Source organism: Protopterus annectens, chromosome 5.part0 (assembly GCF_019279795.1).
Source record: "Protopterus annectens isolate FY-2018-M chromosome 5.part0, PAN1.0, whole genome shotgun sequence".
NCBI lineage: Eukaryota > Metazoa > Chordata > Ceratodontiformes > Protopteridae > Protopterus > Protopterus annectens.
The window spans coordinates 1,772,138,968-1,772,156,638 of record NC_056735.1 but is presented as its reverse complement, the minus strand read 5'-3'; the positions used below and the strand labels follow the sequence as shown (position 1 = coordinate 1,772,156,638).

At 39.7% G+C, this 17,671-nt stretch overlaps 1 protein-coding gene across 2 annotated transcripts in view; it reads right to left on the bottom strand.

Moving 5' to 3' along the window:
• The window catches only part of DSCAM (DS cell adhesion molecule), a 3,720,739-nt gene that overhangs the window by 783,738 nt on the left and 2,919,330 nt on the right, over positions 1-17,671 (bottom strand). The gene's annotated exons all lie outside the window — the stretch shown is intronic.

Below are 17,671 nucleotides of genomic sequence, written 5' to 3'. Positions count from 1 at the left end.
CCTTTCAGTGTTATAGATCTATTAAAGTGAACATTTTTTTCCAGAAAAATTACACAAGCAGTATGGGACACCTTGTTTTGAGAAAATGAGTAATTTGTGATCACAATACTACTATAGTCTAAAGCAAATAATATTTTGTATCAAACGTGCTCCACCATTGTTACATAGCTATGAAACAGAGGATTCTGATTGCATTTCCAATCATAACCAAGTTGCTAAATGTTCACAAACTGGATAACAGAAAAATTCAGTTTAAGGGTAGAGTGTTGCACAACATCCATTTTGAGAACATGTAACTACTTAACTGCAATCAGACAGACCTGATTGCACTTCTTTGAAGTATATGAAGTTCAACCTACTCCTGGCATGATCACTGAGAGACACAGAGAGAGAGAAAGAAGTTGTGGCATGCTAAGTGTTTCACAGCTTTGAAAGCTATGAAACCCATAGGGTATTCACACAATTCTTTGTAGAAAATGGAAATTTATCTGTGGTAATGCACTACCAGATACTGAAAAATAATGAGATAAACTATTGGAGTGAAAGGTATTTTATACCTTTGAAAGCCTTAACACATTTATCGCTTCCTCAAAGACAGTGGCCTGAAGCAAAGTTTGTGTTTGACCATATGACAATTTTAAAAGCTGTAATACACTTTGCGGTGCCATATGAAAAAAAAAAAAAAAAAAAAGAATATAGTTGCATAAAGTATATTACAGCTTTAAACACTGTTTCAGTTTCCTGATCCTATTCTGTTGATACTGCTTTAATGCATTAGCATGAGAGTATAACAGTACTGAAAGATGCTTAAACTTTGCTAAGCACTTTTCTTACATCAGAAAGGTGCTTAAACTTGTCATCTTCTTTATTTTGGAGAAGAATCACAGCATTCTGTGTACTACTATAAGTTTACAGATATCATTCATTTCTGTAATACATTTAAGTGCTGTTTCTGTTTTCATTGCTACGCCCTGCCTTTTTTTTACCTTTGTAGTTTATTTTAGATGTTTGCTTCATAGTTTGTGCTTAATAGCCTTTTACCTTTCCCCACATATACTATAAATAAATTGATTGCATGCAGAACAGTGTGTTTTATCAGTTATTCTCCCAATGTGCTTTTTTTTAGAACTAAAAATATAATGAATAGATGAGTTCTGCAGTACTGGATAATCTACTTGTAGTTTTATTATGAAATGCTGAATTGTAAAATTAAGTATTTGCTGTTGTGCAGCTCAGGGTTTCGGTATAGTATCACTAAGTTCAAATGAAGTTTACTTCCATGCTTATGCTCAAGGCTCTGTATGAAAGTTAAACAGCTCACTACAATAGCTATGAAAATGAAGTAATTCAAATATACCAAAAATAATGTGTTATTAATGCAACTGCTACATGTTTGCATGCATAACAAATATCATATCATATAACACAAAAAATGTCATAATTTTAATATTCGGCGATCACAACTTTTCAAGCTAAATGACATAAATGGTATACATAGCTGCCTATACAGCAGAAAACTGTAAACAACGGCTTAAGATAATTGTTACAAGTTGGCTTAAGATAATTGTTACAAGTTGACTTAAGATAATTGTTACAAGTTGACTTAAGATAATTGTTACAAGTTGCAAATAACAGACTCATTCACAATTAGACAACCCGATGTGGCACCTCTTCACAATTTCTGTCTCATAATTTCCTTTTGTTAAACTTTGTGTTTTACAGTAAAAGTTACTAATGTTAAGAAATAAAGCACTAAACAATCACTTTAAGTGCCGGTTTTTTTACACTTGCTCATTAAAGATATCAGTTTTGCAACTAGTTGCAGTGAAACTATAACATCTGCTGACCTGTTCATAGTTACCTTTAAGTTTGTAAAGTTTAAACCAGATGGAATAGCCTTGTTTAGCAAATGTGCAGACCTTATTCCTAGATTAATATAAAGTGAAAAACAAAAAAAACTGTCTTTGATGGACAGAAAAAGAAACTGAAACAAAAAATAAATACATACATACATAAATAAAAGAAATAAAAGGCTGTTTCTCCGGCAGAATCAGTAAAATGACACTCAGACTTGCTGTGCCCTTTATGTATGAATTGTGCATGTAAGCTTAAAGCAACAAAAATAAATCTGTACATCCGATTATAACAGGATACCTACAAATTAAGAAACTACAATCTAATTTAAGTCAACTGAAATTTGTTTTATTCTTGTTTTCTTTGCATGAGGAATACTAAGGAGCACAGCATTATTTATTATTTATAATTATTTATTTGTCTTTGGTTAGTGGAAAAGTCCGAATGGGTAATGTCAATTTTCAGCAGATGCCCAGGCAGAAAAGCTCCATTTGCTCATATTGTATTATACTAAGTTCCAGTTAAAAACAGAGTAGTTAAATTTTTATTTACATTCATACACAAAACGTAGTTGCATTTAAAAGTTACTAAAGAGAGAGCCCACGTGCAACTTAATGGATTGTATAAGTAGCAGTTATATATAAAAATTGTTTTGTCATTTCAGTGAGAGATTGAGAGTATTCTGTTTAAGGAGAATATTCGAAGAGTATGATGGTACATGTTATTATTTTGTCTTGTATATATAGCTTGGTGAATCACACCTTAAAAACATTACCTTTATTTGCTGATCTTCCCTTTCTAGGCAGCAGCTTTGGGCACATAAGATTACTGGAGGAATCTTCTCTATATATGCATGTCGGTACCTTTACATTTCTGAATGAGCAGATTGCCTATGTGTATTTTACCATTCACTCTTGAGGGTTTTGCTATTACTTTGCAGTTTTACTCTACTTTCTCATGTTATTCATTCAGAAAATATTATTATGGATTGGTTTGTTTTCACCTTGCAGATTTCCTGTTTAAGCATAAATTACTTGTTTTAGTTAAGATTTTGGTCCTTACCTCCCCTTATTATTGTATTTCAAAATCCACTTGTGAAGTAACAAACACAATAAAAATGACAGGGTTAAGCATATGCATCTCTCACAATTAAAACCAGAGAGCCCTTTTTTTCAGAATAAAAAAGTTTAATTGGAACAGGTTTATATAACAACATCCAATAAGTCACATGATACAAATCACCAGTCTTACTTGAAACTAGTTAAGAACTAAGCCCGGACAACTATAAATATTAGTAGGTGATTTAGAAAGAATCCTAGGCAATAGTAACAGAAACCAAAGTGTGCATATATAAACATTTTCAAAAATTACAGTTAACTGTGGCAGTTTGCACTGGGGGTTAAGGTTGTGAGCTGTAGTTCCTGTGGTACAAAGTTTGATTCCCACAGGCCTCATTTGCCTACTGTGTGACTTTGAACCCTCATTTTCCTACTGTATGACCCTGAGCAAGTTATTTAACCAGATATTGCTCCTTGGTTGTCCATGAAAAGGAACTGCGTGTAAAGTGGGCCTACCTGGTTAGCAAATGAGTGCATTATTATCTATTTTTATGCCTTAATGGCCTCTGTCACAACAGTCACTCCTTGCAAAACAGAATACAGTGCCACTGTTGTAGTCATAGTGGTCAATTACCCTGATAGTCCTAGTCAAATGGGTCAGATTTAAAGAATGCCTAGCATCAATATACAGTATTGTAATCATAGTGGTCACTACCATGATAGTTCTAGTTAAATGGGTCAGATTTAAAGAATGCTTAGCATCAATATACACCATTGTAATCATAGTGGTCACTTACCCTGGTAGTCCTAGTTAAATGGGTCAGATTTAAATAATGCTTATATCAATATACATCGCTGTAATCATAGTGTTCACTACCCTGATAGTTCTATTTAAGTAGGTCAGATTTAAAGAATACCTAGCATCAATATACACTGTTGTAATCATAGTGGTCACTTACCCTAATAGTTCTATTTAAGTAGGTCAGATCTAAAGAATGCCTAGCATCAATATATACTGTTGTAATCATAGTGGCCACTTACCCTGATAGTCCTAATTAAATGGATCAGATTTAAAGAATGCTCATCATCACTATACACTGTTATAATCATAGTGTTCACTACCCTGATAGTTCTCTTTAATTGGTTCAGATTTAAAGAATGCCTAGCATCGATATGCACTGTTGTAGTCATAGTGGTCACTTACCGTGAGAGTTCTATTTAAGTAGGTCAGATTTAAAGAATGCCTAGCATCAATATATACTGTTGTAGTCATAGTGGTCACTTACCCTAATAGTTCTATTTAAGTAGGTCAGATCTAAAGAATGCCTAGCATCAATATATACTGTTGTAATCATAGTGGCCACTTACCCTGATAGTCCTAATTAAATGGATCAGATTTAAAGAATGCTCATCATCACTATACACTGTTATAATCATAGTGTTCACTACCCTGATAGTTCTCTTTAATTGGTTCAGATTTAAAGAATGCCTAGCATCGATATACACTGTTGTAGTCATAGTGGTCACTTACCGTGAGAGTTCTATTTAAGTAGGTCAGATTTAAAGAATGCCTAGCATCACTATACACTATACACTATTGTAATCATAGTGGCCACTTACCCTGATAGTCCTAGTTAAATGGATCAGATTTAAAGAATGCTTAGCATCAGTATACTTACAGGTGCTTCATACTCTTTAAGGGTGTCCCATTTGTTGTCAGGGAAACATGTTCCACAAGGTTATACCCACTTTGTTCTACATACAGCAGTCTGCACACATACATCATTCCCTTTTTCAAAAAAGCACTTGAGGTCTGGAGCTCTTTTGAAAATAGTTTTGGTTCTATCCTAACACATTAATAAATTAACTGTTGCCCTGTGATATATGTCATCTGTCAACAGTTATTTTTTACAATTTTCTCAGTCAAGTGTTCTAAACATGATGGATTGTTAAGATTCCTTTGATGACTAGAAACACATACACTGTAATTGTTGTGACCTAAAAGTGCTGAGGTATAATGCACTTTCTTGTACCCAATGACATCCATGGCAATATGTTCAACTATTTCATATTTGTGTAATCTCTGTACAAATTGTACAAATAAACCCACCAAGTTTGGTTTGCTTCCATTAAAAATGCATGCTGTTCTGTTGATAACTTGGATAACATAATAAACTGATTTTTACTGCATTCTTTCAAACATATCTATCATAATAACTGTTATATTTCAGGTATGTGTTAACAAATGTTGGTTTTGTATATATTTTTCAAAGTAAATGCTTTCTTCTCATAATCTAAATCAACTTCATCATCCAAATATTGAATACCATTGAACAAAGTGGAATAGTAAATGATAAAAAGGCATTTAATTCAACTCCACAAGTCCCAGCTGGTCTCAGTCCACAGTCTCACTGTTGTGTATTAATGTGTCAGGCAGCTTAAATGGGCTAAGGCTTGCATTTGAACTTGACTATGTGTTTGACCATGAATGTCAGCCATGAGAATGGATAGAATTAATCTGTAGGTGGGTTTGAGCATTAAGTGTTGCAGCCATGGAGAGGGAGTGGACGTTTAGTGGTTAGGTTTGGGGATTTAGGGTTAGGGAGTGTGGACTGCAATTAATAGTGTGAGACAATAATTTTAGGATTAGGGAATAACAGGGGTATTTAGGTTTAAGGAGAAGGGTTTGGGATTAGGTTTAGGCAATAACTAGTTTTAGGGTTATCATTAGAGAGCAGGGTTTAGGATTTGGGTTTAGGACATGGGAGGAAGTGTTAGGGTTCTGGGGTAATTGAAGAATTTATGTTTAGAAAGTCATCAAGGAATTTAGGTTTAGGGAACAATTGGGAAATTTAGTTTTAGGGTGCAGGATTTGAGATTAGTGGTACAGAGCATCTAGATGTTTTTCAGTTAGGTTTAGGAAGCAAGGTTTGACATTATATTTAGGGAATAGATGGGTGGTTTAGGTTAGTATTAATGCTGTGGGAGTACTATGCGCAGTTTAATATTATTGAGCTAGTGGGATGTTGGGCGATTGGAATTTTGAGCAAGTAGCAGGGAGCAAATTATACATGAGCCAAAACACTTGAAGACTAGTGAAAGATTTGATAAGAAGCACTGCTAACAGTCATAAGTTCAACAAACTCATCCAGTTTCTGTCTAAATAAGAAGCACATCATCTATAAAATCCTTGTAGAAAATAAATGTTTAAAAAGTTCATATTAATGCAAGGAGTCCTCCTTCAAATGGGATAAAATGAGGTTAGCAAAAACTGGTGACATGAAAGTCTCCATTACAACACCACTCAAATGTCTACAATATTTACCTTGAAAGATAAAGGTGTTATTACAAACAGTAAACTATAATAAGTATCAAATAAACACAGATTTGGTTAGCATAATAAATGTATCCATTTGATTAAAAAAACTTTCACATTTATTCAGCCTTTGTCTTTGTGTGATGCAAGTACATAGCGATGTAACATTATGACTAAAAATTTCACTCACTTACTCCCGAGGCATTTATCCTATTTAACTTTCAAGGAAGTGTCAATAATTTAGTAATAAGATGGCAGAAATGACATAATTCTGTTAAGCCTTCTGTCGACAAACATTGCCAAGGGATCTGCCTTTGAGCCCTCTGCTGAAACAATATTTTAACATGGAAAGTCGGCAACAGACTTGTGAACTTTTGGTATTCTGAAAATAGTTTTATTTTGTGCTTGTCCAATTTAAATACATTTAAAATAGCAACATCAATGAAATTTTTATTCAACAATTCAAGCCACTGGCAATGAGTGAAGTTGTAAGTTATATAATGTTCACATACTTCATGATAGTTAATATTATAACTTAACAACTCAAGAATTCTGTTTTCATTGCATCTGTCACTTAATGTGACAATCACCCAACCATTTTTGTGAGCTTTCATAAGACCTACAAGGTGGATTATTCTTAATTCAGACAAGGCTTTCTTTTTTCCAGTTGATAAACTAAAAGAAAACAAAAAAAACTTTTTTTTTTCCTTTGGGGATCTTCTAAGAGTACAATAAATGTCTATCTCACTAACCAATTCAATAGCACAGTCAAAAAAAATGACAAAGGAAGATTACAACTAGTTTATTTTCTCAATATTGCTTAATATATAAAGGGCTAATACCACTGTCATGCATAAAATGACTAAAATGAGCTTATTTTATGAATTACAGCTTTTTTATTTTCTCTGTTATGTTGACTGTTGTTGTGTGCAGCCACTGTTAATTGCTAGAAGTGCTTATCCAAGGACAGTGTTTGCATGATAATATAATGCAGGTAGTTTGTTGCATCTACCATTTAATCTGTTTATTCATATACCTGCTGGATACTATACATTGCCTTTGCTATTTATGCAATAAAATGGTCCTCATAGAATGGCAATAATATTAGTGAGGTAAATAAATGCAGTCATCTTTGAATTTCTGCTTTAAAGCATTGCACAGTCACACCCGGGCAGTACTAATGTGCTTATCTTTGGCTCTTCCTGGTCTAATGGGATAGGTACAAGCTATGTGCATGCAGGGAGTCTGCAATGTCCATAGCACTGCAAGTCTTTGTTAGTGATACTTTGAGTAGTGCACCATTGCTGTCTAATGATGTTCATATCACATGATGTCTTACTGTGTGATTGTACATGGGGCTATACATTTATTCTTCACGAAGACTAAGTACTGCATATGGCTACTTTAAACGTTATGTGCAGCAGGGTTCCTGCCTGTTTCATCCATGAAACCAAAATCTTTGTGTATCTGCTACACAGAAGCTATCAGGGACCTTTCCTGTGCTCTGATGATAACCGCTTATATACAGATGATTTCTGGCAGAAGCTTGCCTGGAGGGGGGTGGGGCATGCCCCTGCTGTCACCTCCTCTGGTGAGCAGTGAACGCATCAGTATAGCCATATATGGAGGTGTTACCCTGACCTATATGCCCTGCCAACGGAAGGCCGAGGTTAGGGAAAGTCTGCTTTCATACCCATCTCACTTACAAAATGCTGATAGTCTCTCCATTCTCTGGGTCTGCGCCCCCTTCTGCCATTCCTGCTATTTCTTACCCATCAGTTTCCCAACTTTGCCCCTCCCTGCTCTAAACTCCAGTCTTTCTATATCTTTCATTATCACTGTTAAGTATTTGTTGAATCACAGGCACTTACACAGACACATTGTACAGGCAAAATGAAGCTTTTTCTGGATCATTCTAATTGCTGCCTGTCTTTAGAACAGTGACATGACTGCGAAGGTGGTGCTGTTAAGGAAGAGCAGAGACAGGAGTGGTAGCTGAGCAGCAACATGAGCTACCCAATTATCAGTACTTTTTTGTTATAGATAGAATTTGCAGCCACAAATATTCTGCAGACTTTGCTTGACTGAAGAGGATTTTAATTTACTTCCTGCCCTGCTTCTATAAGCAGCGATGAGGTTAATCTTCTCCTGTTAACATATAAGTGCCTTTATTTTAAGGAGATGGGAGAGAAGGGCTTTAGCAAACTGAAAAGCTATCACCCATCTCTGTCAAGACGTATGCCTCTCAGCTGTTCTTGATTTCGCCTTACTCTTTTGGTCTGTTGCTTGCAAAAATTGCAGCTTTACTGGCAAATCATTATGAACTGATGCAACATAGTGTGTGTGTAAATGAGCGTGTGTGTGTGTGTGTGTGTGTGTGTGTGTGTGTGTGTGTGTGTGTGTGTGTGTGTGTGTGTGTCAGTACTCCTAAGTAACTATGCCTCTCCGCCACAGTTCTACACTCATGCAAGTACACACACACACACACACACACACACACACACACACTTACTATAAGTCATAATGTTTGTCCATGTTAACAGCAGTGATCAAGTTCAAAGACAGATGGATTGTGGGCTGCAAACCTCTCATCTGTCTAGATTTCCGCAGAATGCACAGATTTTTTGCTTCATATCTTTGGTATGGTCCTCATAAAATTTGTAGTTTTCTGGCAAACCACTTGAGATTGAAGTCACTAAATAATGAAGCACATTAGTTTCAGATTTCATATCCCTCAGAAAATACATGCTAACAAAAAGTTTGTTATTCTAGCAACTGTCTAAGCTTATAAGTGCAGTATTTAAAAATCTGTCCCTATTTTTGGACATTTCTCCCCCCATTATTTTTGGGTTTATCCAGATTTCCTGTGCTAAGAGTTTGACAGTTATGGCGGGCTGTTTCTTAGTAGATGTTCTGTCATTCATTGTAGGTACATACTACCTGGTCACTGCAGACACTGATCAGAAAGGGCTTACTTACTCTTTCAATTCATTTGCTCATTAGATAAGTCTTATGGGACATGGTCCATTTAAATACAAAGCCTGAGGAGTAATACTCCAAATGGAAAAAAAGTTAAATGAGCAATTAAGTGTAAATAACATTTAATAACCTATGACAAGAGGTAGGAATAACATAATCTCAAAATTTGTCTATATCTGAACAGCAAATACATGGGTTATAGTACATTTTTATGACAATTTTGTGAAGAAAGTCAACATTGTGTAAGAATTTAAGCAGTGAAAAGTTCATGCAATCAGAAAACTGAATGAATAAAGCTGCATGAAGCACTAAAGCATACAAAAGTTTAATAAACAAAGAAGAAAGAAAAGTATTCAGCTATATAGAGCTGAATAATAAGTACAGTGAGCCTGATAAGAGCTAATATAAACTACAGACTCACTCAGTTATCCTGCTCTGTCTTATACCAAATATAGGTCATTAACCTATTCTATACCCCTTCATTTGCATTGGGCAGTATGGAATCTCAGTCAGCTGTTTCCCCTTCTCTCACCATCCTGATAGCACTAAATATTTTGAGGCAGTGTAGTAAATGCCTCATGCTTACCTCCAACTCATAATTGTTGCCTCACAATGATTCAGTGTGTGAGGCTACCTTCTCACCTTAGAACACATTCAGTAAGCACAACACAAATATGTGCAAACAGCACAGAGCACATCCACTAAACCAACGTATGCTGAGCACTGTCTCAGTCTCCTGGGCATCAGACATTAGTCCATATAGCAACACATCCACCTTCACCCACACTTAGGACTCATACCTCTTACAAAGATGTAGACTCCAAGTCGTTGTGGCCTACTGAGACTGCATTAAACCATGGTAATATTTTAATAATAGGTAACTCTATTGTAAGGCATACAGACACCATTCTCACCAGACTGGATATGAATACATTGACAGTTAGCAGTCTTTCTGATGTCAGGAGCAGGGACATAATAAGAGCCCTTATGTCTCTCCATCCAGACAAATATGATTATGACCTAAGAGTGGTCCAAATGGGGGCAAATGATGTTATGCACCCTCCCTGAGAAACTTGCAGAAAGCTATGATTGTACTTGCTATGCATGTATCTGAAGCAAGAAAGACACAGGCCTTTAGAGGATTTTACCATCACCCAGAATTATACCAAGATTCAAAGACAAGATAATTGGCTTTAATAATTGGATATGTAGTAGGTATCATTCTAGATAGATCCAGCATGTGTCAGCTTGGGATAAAATGGCTGACAAACTTATTTGCTTTTCCGGGTATGGCTTGTACCTCACTTACCAAGGCTTTTATATTCTGGAAAAAGTCTTTGCTGCTCCCATAATCCCTTTTTTAGGCCAAGTCCATCTGATGGACATTTCAACCTAGTAAATTGTAATTTGAAGGCTCTCCTGCAACTTGAACAGATTCATATATGTGTAATTACAAAAACATGGCTTCAGAACAATGAAAGCACTCCCTGTATTCTGTGGTAAAATGCTTATTACATCTACAGACTTACTGGCAATTGTGGGGGAGTATCCACATTTGCTAAGGATATCATCAATGCATGACTGAATCCTTGGGACACCATATTTGAACTCCTACAAGTTCAAATAACTATAAACAACAATAAGTACTACTTCATAACCAGCTATAACTATAAAATAGCCTGTATGTTCCCTTCTGAGTATGAAAGATATATTAATGCATTAGCTGAACTTCCCATTAAACCAAAGGCCTTTCTACTGGGGGACTTCATCTGTAATATCAAACCATCACACATACATTTAAACAGGTCCATGGTTCTACAAGTAAATATAAAAATAAAGAATAGATGTTTTGATTCAAATACAAGATAATGTACCCCGAGTACTTCACTTTATAGAAAGAGGTTTCATAACATTTCTTTGCTTGAAGCTACATACAAGCTGTCATCCCCCATGTTCAGTTAGTACTCCCTTGCCTTAGTATTATAGAATTAACAGGGTTTGTTCACTTTTGTAAGATTATAAATGAGGTGAGCAGATTTCAATAAATTGTTAAATTGCCATTAGCAAAGTTGTGAAAATAGAGCTTTATTGTTTGGATACAATTTTTGTACCAAGTTTATCAAGTTAAGTATGTTTACAAAGGGTGTGATGTAGTTTATTTTACACTAAATTTAATGCTCTTTGATACACAATATGTAATACATATATACAAAGTATTTGCAAAGTGTATATATATATATATATATATATATATATGGTTCTACCTGACTTCGTCGACAGCGCAGAAGACCGATCGACAGTGCAGAAGACCTGGGTTAAGTGAGTTAGGGTTAGGGCTGATAGGGGTACTATGTCAGGTAGAACCATATATATATATATATATATATATATCAAATTTCCTTTTTTCTGTTTGTTGGAACATTTGACAGGGTGACAGAGAGGCTGCAGACATTTTACCATCTAAATGTCTTTTTCCGTATGAGTGAGGTCAAACTATTAGTAATATGTTAAATGATTAGAAGAGGTCCATATATACAACATCTGAGGGAAAAAGATCTTTGGATGGTACAATATCAAAGAGTTGTGCTCGATGTGGTTATCGTTTTGCTTATAACGTGATCACTAAGAGTAAATATTTTTTTCTGTTAATACTTTATTGTTTTGTTGATACATTTCTTCTGATTCTGAATGACAGATTTACTTGGTTACATGTTGCTGTTCTGTTTCTTTTGTTAGGAAGATTTCCTGGCAATTTAAAACTTGAGTTTTGAACATTTAAGTGACTTCAGGTGTCAAAGGGACTCAAATGTGCTTTATAAACATAAGTTGAGGCATCCTACACCTCAATTTAGGCACACGGATGAAATCAATGACTTGCTAATCAGATCACAATTTAATGACATTTTCTTTTAAAAATATAAAGAGACTTCCTTTCTACACAGCTCTGTATTTACTAATATCTCAAAAGCAAATCTTCAGTTATGTGATGACTTAAGTAAATTCTTCTGTAATTCTCCTCTGAAGAACATTATTGCTAAAATTGCTACCTCTACCTCTGGCATCTACTTCCACTTAAGTAGTTGTATTGATAAGACAGTCCTTATTCACACCCAGTGGTAGAATGCCCATATAAATAAATTATCTAACAAGAGAAGGAAACTGCTTAATGTTTATAAGATGTCTCATTCTACCTGTCTTAAGACCACAGTTAAGCAAACTACTACAGAGCTTGAGCAAACCACTATGAAGCTGAAAGCTGACTATGAACTTAAAAATGCAACTAAAACCAAAAAATAACAACAAATCCTTCTTTAAATGTGTTGGGAAGTTAAAAACTAAGAAATAGTAATGTTTAGTACAAATCCACAATACTACTGCACTATCTGACCCAACAAAAAAAATAAGTTATGTACTCACCATAACGTTCCATCTGAGTAGGTAAACTTCATTTGTCAGCAACCTGTGGGTATCGGATCCATATCGGAGCCAAGCCGGCAGCTTCAAACAGCTAAGATCTGAGCTCCAAGCTCCTCCCCCTTGCCCATAATCCCCTGCTATCCCTTCCTGACCTCAGATCGAGTTTGCTTAGTAACACAGAGCATTACAACAGAAAGGATCACCTGCACATCCTAACCTAGAGTTATCCAAAAACGAAGGGCAAGGAATCCTTTTAGTACGCACTATAGGTTAGGGGGATGGAGGTGGGGTCGGTTGCTGAAAAATTAAGTTTACCTACTCAGATGGAACGTTATGGTGAGTACATAACTTCTTTATCTGAAGTAGTTAACTTCATTTGTCCATCAACCTGTGGGACAGAGTCCCCAGCTACCCAATCCTTGGGAGGTCCTCATGGAAGGATATTCCGGAGCACTGCAGAGCCGAAGGATGCTCTCCCTCTGGAAATTATATCCAACCTGTAATGGTTAATGAACGTATGAGATGATGCCCAAGTGGCTGCTGAACAAATGTCATCCAATGACACTCTGGACCAAAAGGCAGCAGGGGTAGAAATCGATCCAGTAGAGTGGGCGTGGACTCCTTCGGGTTCAGGCCAGCCAGAACTCTTATATGCAAGAAGTATACATTGGGAGATCCATCTGGACAATGTAACTTTTGATACTGTTTTTTCCAAAGAGGGTTTAGCAAAGGATACAAAGAGTTGCATCAGATTTCCTGTGGTCAGCGGTCCTGTGCAAGTAGAACCTCAACTGCCTGTGTATGTCCAGAGAATGTAACTTGTATTCACCCTTGTTCTGACAATTTGGAAAGAATACTGGTAAATTAATAAATTGTTTGATATTGGGCTCCAAAGCAACTTTGGGCAAAAAGGAGGGCTTGGTCCTGAGAGAAACTCTATCTTTATGGAAAACCAAGTATGGTAGTTTGGCACAAAGGGCTTGAAGCTCCGAAACCCTTCTGGCCAAAGTGATGGCAATAAGAAAAGACGTCTTCCAAGATAAGTATTTTAGATCCACCGAAGCTGCAGGCTCAAAGGGAGGAGCTGTCAGAGACTGGAGAACAAGAGTTAAATCCCATGGAGGAACTGCATCTTTAACAGAAGGCCTCAAGAGGAAAGTGCCTTTTAAGAAGGCCTTGCATAATTTGGAAGAGGCCAAGGGACCAAGACCATTTCCCACATGATAGTGGGAGATTGCGGCTAACTGGACTTTGACCATAGAGGAGCTAGCACCCTGGATGAATAAGATTGACAAAAATTCTAGCACTGCTGATAACGGAGCTGTAAAGGGGTCTAAGTTTCTGTGCTCCACCCAAATTGAAAAGCGTTTCCATTTGCTATTATAAACCTTTCTCGTAGAAGGCTTGTGAGCGGCTACTAGAATAGCTTTAACAGAGGACGAGATACTGGGCGTCCTAGCTATTACTGGAACTGGATCAACCAAGCTGTAAGCTTGAGGTTGTCCAGGTTCAGGGTTGTTAATCCTAGTGGGTGAGAGATCAGATCCGGAGTGGGAGCTAGAATCCATGGGGGATTCACTAGATGAGACCATAGACATGGGAACCACGCTTGACGAGGCCAGAATAGGGCTATAAGGATCACTCTGCTTCCCAACTGACGGGCTTTCTGCAAAAATTTTAGCATTAGGGGAAGAGGTGGATAAGCATAAAGTAGACCGGATGGCCAAACATGCACCAGAGCATCTCTGGGGGATTCCCCCAGTGGGGGAATTAGAGCGAAGTAGTCGCTGCACTTTGTGTTCGAAGGAGACGCGAAGAGATCACAGCAAGGTTGACCCCACTTGAGGAAGATTTGCTTCGCTACTCTCGGGTTCAGAGACCACTCATACGGTGAAAGGATGGTTCGACTCAGCCTATCTGCCAAGATGTTCGACCAGCCCGGAATGTGCGTCGCTATGAGAAAGCGGTTGGTGGAGATCGCCCATTCCCAAACTCTCATGGCCTCTCGACAAAGTGGGTAGGATCTGGTTCCCCCTTGCTTGTTGATATACCAGACTACTGACATGTTGTCTGTGTGAATTGCAATTGTCCCCAAGGGAAGAAGGGCTTGGAGTGCTTGCAACGCCAAAAGCACCGCTCTCATCTCTAGGACATTGATATGCAACAAGGTCTCTCAATGGGTCCACTTGCCTTGGACAGTTCTGCCCATACAGTGCCCCCCACCCGAGGCGAGAAGCGTCCGTGGTCACCATGGTTAGAGGAGGGGACATAGAGAAGGGGCGCCCTTTCTGGAGGTCCGGGGACTGGAGCCACCAGAATAGGGCTTTCCTGCAAACCCTGCTGAGGGGGATGGGTGAACTCAGTGGATTTTGCAGGATGGACCATTGAACCTGCAAGGTCCATTGTAGTACCCTCATATTCAAGTGCGCTAAGGGTAGCAGGTTGATTGTTGCCGCAATGGAACCTAGAGCCCTCAGGACCAATTCCGCTGGAGGAGCCGGGGAGTGTAGAAGGGCCAGCACATGGAGATTTAGTGTTCGTAGCCGGTCCGGAGTTAAGAAGACTTGCAAAAGGTTTGTGTTTAATCTGGACCCAATGAAGTCTAAGATCTGGGTTGGTTGAAGAGAAGATTTTTTGATATTGATTGTGATTCCCAGTCAGGAGGCCAAGTGGAGGAAGTAATCTCTGACTGAATACAGTAGATGCCTGGTGGGGGCGGTCAGGAGCCAGTCGTCCAGGTACGGAAAGACCTGTATTCCCTGGAGTCTCAGGTGGGCCGCTACAACAGCCAAGACTTTGGTGAACACCCTGGGGGCTGTGGTGAGACCTAAGGGAAGGACCCTGAACTGGTAGTGGCTGGCTTCTAGCCAGAAGCGGAGAAACCTTCTGGATCACCTGTCCATCAAAATGTGGCAGTACGCATCCTTGAGGTCTGTAGAGCACATCCAGTCATTCTCCTGCAGGAGTGGGAGAATGGCTTGAATGGTGACCATCTGGAACTTTTCGTTGGCCACTGACAGGTTTAGAAAGGACAGGTCGAGGATTGGTCTTCAGTCCCCCATCTTTTTTGGCACCAAGAAAAACCTGGAGTAAAAGCCTGATCCGGATTGGTCTGGGGGGACGTGCTGGATTGCTCTTTTTTCTAGCAGCTGGAGTATTTCTGTGGCTGCTGCCTCCCTTTGATTGGGTGGAACATCGGGGTGGCTCCGGGGTTTGGGAGGGAGATTGAGAAAGGGGATCTTGTAACCTCTGGATATGATTCGAAGCACCCAGCGATCTGTTGTAATGGACTCGCAAACTGCTAGGTGTCTCTAGAAACACCCTCGACTGCCTCCAGAGTGGAGCAGTTGGGTAACCCTTCAGGGTTGCTGTGCAGGCCGATCAGAAAAGGGTTCTCTTGACCCGAAATTCTTCGGTCCCCCTCTGCCTCTGGGCCGGCGTCCACCCTGGCTCCTCTGCCTCTGAAGGATGAGGGGTCTGGAGCGAAACGGGACTGTTGAGACTTCCGGAACCACATCTTCTTCTGTCCCTTTTGGTTCCTAGAGAAGGACCTCTGGGGAGCAGAGAAGCGGACTCCGATGGCAGACGTCTTCCCGTTATTCTCGCTCTAGACCAGCGTGTCGCGTACGGTCTTCCCAAATAGCGAAGAACCGTCAAACGGGGCATTAGTGAAGGACACCTTGAAGGGTTCTGCAAAATTGCAATGGCAGAGCCAAGCATGCCGTCGTAAGACAATGCCCCTTCTGCTAGCTCTAGCGGCTCCTTCTGTAGCATGGGAGAGGAGCCGCATAGAGGTGTTCGCAATGGATTTGAGAGTGGCCATTCGGGTTGAGAATACTTTCTTATCATCGGCCGACATGGACTCTGGGGGCGACCTGGCGTATTTTTTGATGAGATCCCGCTGGAGTCGTATCACATGTGCCATATAATTCAGCGACCTTACAGAGAAGGTGGCTGAAGCAAACATCCGCTTCCCCAGGCGGTCCATTGTCCGAGACTCCTTGTCTGGAGGATGGATCGAGGAACTCTCCTGGGCTAGTGCCTTTCTGGTGGCGGCAGCCACCAACATGGCATCTACAGGGGCACCCTTGCTCCAACACGTCCTATCAGAAGGGGGGCTGAGAATTTTATCTGGTCTCTTTGGAATGGGCTCCACAGTGTCCGGCTCCTTCCATGCTCTGGTAGTAATCAGGTCTACCAGGGGATCGGTGGGAGGGGACACCCAAGAGGTAGATGGGCCTGCATCAAATGCCTCCAGAAACACAGACTCATCAGAGGAAGATTTTGGGCTGACCACCCCTCTCTAATTCGAAGCATTTCCATGATGTCTCTGAAGGAGACATCTTCGGGAGGTGACCTTGGGGAACCTTCCACTTCCTCTAAGTCTATGTCTTCTGTCAAGGACTCAGGTGAGTCCAAGTGCTTCCTCTTGCACTTACGTTTGTGAGGAACCTCCTCGGGGGGGGGGGGGCTGTCCAAAGAGGCCTCACCAACCACATCCTGTTCCTCCAAGGGAACTATCTGAGATGAAGGCGCAGGAAGTCCCTGGGGCCGGGTGATGAAAGGTAGGCCCGTCTGAGAGGGAATGCAGGGTGGAACCATAGCAGGAGCCTGGGGCCTCGAATCCCTCGACAATACCCTCTCCACAACATCAAACGTCGAAGGAGAACTGCTCTCGCTGGGATCTGAGAGCAGTCCCCCCAGATCCAATGTGTGGATTGGAGCTGGAGCCGAAGCAATCAGATCTGAAGGGCTAGTATGCTCAGACCGAGACGGAGCTGAAGACACACTGACACCTCCGGATCTGTAGCTCAGCTCTTGGCTCCGAGAGCTCTGATCCAAAAATGGACCCGACAAACTCGAGGGTGCCATCGGCGCCGAAGTACGAGGTACTATCGGCGTCGGCACTCCCCCAGCTCCCATGCTACCCAGCTCCAAAGGCTCCGAACCACGGAAGTGGGTCGGAGAAGGAGCAATCGGGGCAAAAAGGGGGTCGAGCTCCCACCCAGAGAGGGAGGAGTCAGGAGCACTCCCATCTGCAGCTGGG